This window comes from Tachysurus fulvidraco, chromosome 13, assembly GCF_022655615.1.
Source record: "Tachysurus fulvidraco isolate hzauxx_2018 chromosome 13, HZAU_PFXX_2.0, whole genome shotgun sequence".
Lineage (NCBI taxonomy): Eukaryota > Metazoa > Chordata > Actinopteri > Siluriformes > Bagridae > Tachysurus > Tachysurus fulvidraco.
In genome coordinates, this window is record NC_062530.1 from 27912557 (window position 1) to 27917556 (window position 5000).

The following is a 5000-nucleotide window of genomic DNA, read 5'->3' on the forward strand; positions in this document are numbered from 1 at the left end:
ACAGGTCAAGTTATTGCCAGGTTTTGTGACTTTTTAGAATTCTTTAAGCAATAAAGAAAGATCACTTATCACCAGTGTTCCTAAAGACCAATCACTTATCACCAGTGTTCCTAAAGACCAATCACTTATCACCAGTGTTCCTAAAGACCAATCACTTATCACCAGTGTTCCTAAAGACCAATCACTTATCACCAGTGTTCCTAAAGACCAATCACTTATCACCAATGTTCCTAAAGACCAATCACTTATCACCAGTGTTCCTAAAGACCAATCACTTATCACCAGTGTTCCTAAAGACCAATCACTTATCACCAGTGTTCCTAAAGTCCAATCACTTATCACCAGTGTTCCTAAAGATTAATCACTTATCACCAGTGTTCTGTTCCCAAAGACCAATCACTTATCACCAGTGTTCCCAAAGACCAATCACTTATCACTAGTGTTCTGTTCCCAAAGACCAATCACTTATCACCAGTGTTCCTAAAGACCAATCACTTATCACCAGTGTTCCTAAAGACCAATCACTTATCACCAGTGTTCCTAAAGTCCAATCACTTATCACCAGTGTTCCTAAAGACCAATCACTTATCACCAGTGTTCCTAAAGACCAATCAATTATCACCAGTGTTCCTAAAGACCAATCACTTATCACCAGTGTTCCTAAAGACCAATCACTTATCACCAGTGTTCCTAAAGACCAATCACTTATCACCAGTGTTCCTAAAGTCCAATCACTTATCACCAGTGTTCCTAAAGATTAATCACTTATCACCAGTGTTCTGTTCCCAAAGACCAATCACTTATCACCAGTGTTCCTAAAGACCAATCACTTATCACCAGTGTTCTGTTCCCAAAGACCAATCACTTATCACTAGTGTTCCTAAAGACCAATCAATTATCACCAGTGTTCTGTTCCCAAAGACCAATCACTTATCACCAGTGTTCCCAAAGACCAATCACTTATCACCAGTGTTTCCAAACCCAAAGACCAATCACCTATCACCAGTGTTCCCAAAGACCAATCACTTAACACCAGTGTTCCCAAACCCAAAGACCAATCACTTATCACCAAACCCAAAGACCAATCACTTATCACCAGTGTTCCCAAAGACCAATCACTTATCACCAGTGTTTCCAAACCCAAAGACCAATCACCTATCAGCAGTGTTCCCAAAGACCAATCAATTATTACCAGTGTTCCTAAAGACCAATCACTTATCACCAGTGTTCCTAAAGACCAATCACTTATCAACAGTGTTCCTAAAGACCAATCACTTATCACCAGTGTTCCTAAAGTCCAATCACTTATCACCAGTGTTCCTAAAGATTAATCACTTATCACCAGTGTTCTGTTCCCAAAGACCAATCACTTATCACCAGTGTTCCTAAAGACCAATCACTTATCACCAGTGTTCTGTTCCCAAAGACCAATCACTTATCACCAGTGTTCTGTTCCCAAAGACCAATCACTTATCACCAGTGTTCTGTTCCCAAAGACCAATCACTTATCACCAGTGTTCCTAAAGACCAATCACTTATCACCAGTGTTCCTAAAGACCAATCACTTATCACCAGTGTTCCTAAAGTCCAATCACTTATCACCAGTGTTCCTAAAGACCAATCACTTATCACCAGTGTTCCTAAAGACCAATCAATTATCACCAGTGTTCCTAAAGACCAATCACTTATCACCAGTGTTCTGTTCCCAAAGACCAATCACTTATCACCAGTGTTCCTAAAGACCAATCACTTATCACCAGTGTTCCTAAAGACCAATCACTTATCACCAGTGTTCCTAAAGACCAATCACTTATCACCAGTGTTCTGTTCCCAAAGACCAATCACTTATCACCAGTGTTCCTAAAGACCAATCACTTATCACCAGTGTTCCTAAAGACCAATCACTTATCACCAGTGTTCCTAAAGACCAATCAATTATCACAAGTGTTCTGTTCCCAAAGACCAATCACTTATCACCAGTGTTCCCAAAGACCAATCACTTATCACCAGTGTTTCCAAACCCAAAGACCAATCACCTATCACCAGTGTTCCCAAAGACCAATCACTTAACACCAGTGTTCCCAAACCCAAAGACCAATCACTTATCACCAAACCCAAAGACCAATCACTTATCAAGAGTGTTCCTAAAGACCAATCACTTATCACCAGTGTTCCCAAAGACCAATCACTTATCACCAGTGTTCCCAAAGACCAATCACTTATCACCAGTGTTCCCAAAGACCAATCACTTATCACCAGTGTTCCCAAAGACCAATCACTTATCACCAGTGTTCCCAAAGACCAATCACTGCCTTTCATGAGACTAAAACACAGTGTTTATACTCCTGAAGTCATCAGTCAAAAGAATAATGTCCATAATGTTGAAACAGCAGAAAGGGGAAACTGTGACCTCAGTGAATGGTTGCTGATTTTCTAATACAACAGCCTCGAGTTTACACAGAATGGTGTGATGGAAACACCTTGTTATTTAGAGGTTAGAGGAGAAAGCCCAGATGTGAGCCCAGTCTCACTAGTCCACCAAGCTGCCACAGCTGGGCCCCTGAGCAAGGCCCCTGACTAACCCTCGAGTGCTCAGTTGTTTAGTGAGTTGCACTTGGGGGGGGGGGTGTCTGTCAATAGTACATTTAATCTGAGATGAAGGTTACAGTAATTTATTAATTAGTAAACAGTTATTATATGTGAGGGTCCAAACACCAAAGTCAACTAAAACCTAATGTGTTCTATTTATGGAGTTCATTTTATCTCACAGCTCAAGGTGTCTGTGTGTTTATTGTCTGTATTATACCTTTAATTTAGTCTCAGCTCTGTTTTCACTAATCACAGCTTACATGTACATTTACAGCACGTATCAGACGTACAAAAGTGCTCTTAAATCTCTACCAGTGAAACATCAACACTGGGGTTACAGACTAACACACTAATCACTAAACAGCACAATGTTCACACTGTTCTTCAGACACACAGTGGAGAACATCCAGGGGATCAAGACTCATTCTGTTAGTGCCTTGTGTAGTAATGATGCAGCACTGTGTCACATGAGTGTGAGACACACACAGCTCAGGTGACCTGGAAAATACGAGGATGTCTAATTGTTGGTTTTTTTTCCTCCAGTACGTTTGTCACTGAAGTCACCAGGAGCTCATCCTGTGTCTGTCTTTGTTTCTCATTGTTATGGTAAGTAGAAGCAGGAGACAGAACACAGGGACTCGATCACAAACAACGTTACTACAGGTTCCCCTTCCATATACAGTACGTCCCATCAACAACACCAACAACAATGATTTCCTGTAAAGGAATTTAAACCATAACCTTCAGACAAAAAATGTATTTTGTTTCCTAAAGTATAAACAAGCTTCGAGTTGTGATGTCACTTTCATTTATTGTGATGGTTTCTGTACTATAAATAGCTTTTGTGTAGTGTGTTGTGTAATCGGTGGTGTGTGTTCTGGTTATGCTGAGTCATTAGTACTTCCTGGTCAGATAAAGATGAAGCAAGTGTCACATACCTGCTCCTAAAGCACTTCCTCATTCATAACACATGCAATCCAGGTGTGTCATTGTTATGCAGGAATAGAAACACCATGACGTCTGCAGATCCGGACACAGAAGGTTGAGGTGTGATCAGGTTCCTCAAGCTTTTGAGTCTATTCAGTATCATGAGGCAGGAACACACTCTGGTTGGAGTTCAAATATATTCACATTCACACAGAGGGGTGTGTCATCAGTTGGACTCAGTCCAACTTCATTCATGTTTTTGGAAGGTGGAAGGAACCTGGAGAACCTGTAGGAAACATGGACATCAGGAGAACATCACACAGACAGAAACCCACCATAGGAGTGTGTTGCTGAATGCTGCCTATAATGGTTGACAAAAAAAGACATTACTTAATTCCTACTTAAGTTCCACAGGAAATAAATAGCAGGTTATTCATCCACCATCCCACCACCCATCTATTATGTATGGAGTAGATGGGTGGTGGTTGCTCATACAGTATGTGGAGTTTTTGACTTCAGTTGTAGAGAGACATTAAGACTGTCTTATTTTAGTTTTTCTGCATCATGTAATGACATCATATTTCTTATCATGTCATGACATGATGCAGAAACACTAGGTCATGTGTTTATTACCTCTAGGTTGGATTATTGTAATACTTTACTGTCTGGATGTTCAGTAGGAGCAGAAACAAGCTCCAGTTAGTCCAGAACACAGCAGCTAGAGTCCTAACTAGAACCAGGAGATATGAACACATCACCTCTATCTTATCCTCACTGTATTGGCTTACAGTCAAGTTTCACACTGATTATAAAACACTATTACTGCCCTATAAAGCACTTAATGGTCTCACACCACAGTACTGAGAGATCTTTAGGTTCTTTATGATCCATCACACCTACATCGATCTAATGGTGCAGGATATTTGGTAGTACCTCAAGTACTAAAGTCACCAGCAGGGGGCAGAGCTTTTTCTCACAGAGCCCCACAGTTATAGAACAGACTTCTAATTAGTGTTCAGGACTCAGACACAGTGTCAGTGTTTAAGTCCAGGATAAAAACACATCTGTTTAGTTTAGATGTTTATGAATAGTTTTTCTGAGGTAAAGGAGCAGATCTGGAGGGTTCATGGTTACAGAGTGTTTGGTGAACTGGGATGTCTGGATGTTGTCTCCTTACCACCATCACAAGTCACTCAGGTTTGCAGACTGTGGAGTGATGGGACACTTTACATCCCTGGAAGTCCTCATGTCTGTGTCACCTTCTGGGTCTAGGCTTTTAGTTATGATGTCAGGTTTGGCCGGAAGGGAGGACGCAACTGCAGGAAAAGAGGAACCCACTTGCAACTGGTTCACATCATACAACAGTCATCATAGTCATCATACTAGGGGTATCTGAGCAAGCCACCAGGAGGCTGGGGCACTGCACTGCCCAGATCTGTATGTTCTCTGTGTTCCCCATAGTGCTGGAGCTGAAGCACCAAGAT

General features: G+C 41.2%; 2 protein-coding genes and 1 long non-coding RNA gene across 6 annotated transcripts in view; 1 reads left to right on the top strand and 2 right to left on the bottom strand.

Moving 5' to 3' along the window:
* The window catches only part of secisbp2l (SECIS binding protein 2-like), a 15664-nt gene extending 15630 nt beyond the window's left edge, over positions 1–34 (bottom strand). Inside the window, exon 1 of one of the 4 annotated variants that reach the window (XM_047822109.1) lies at positions 1–34. This exon is cut by the window's left edge and continues 259 nt beyond it. The gene's annotated coding sequence lies outside the window, so the exon portion shown is untranslated. The other 3 variants (XM_027158881.2, XM_047822108.1, XM_047822107.1) reach the window with 3 other exon arrangements.
* LOC113657299 overlaps positions 1–5000 on the top strand; it is a 1727325-nt gene that overhangs the window by 627022 nt on the left and 1095303 nt on the right. The window lies entirely within an intron of this gene.
* The window catches only part of LOC125146171, a 1103650-nt gene that overhangs the window by 453556 nt on the left and 645094 nt on the right, over positions 1–5000 (bottom strand). The gene's annotated exons all lie outside the window — the stretch shown is intronic.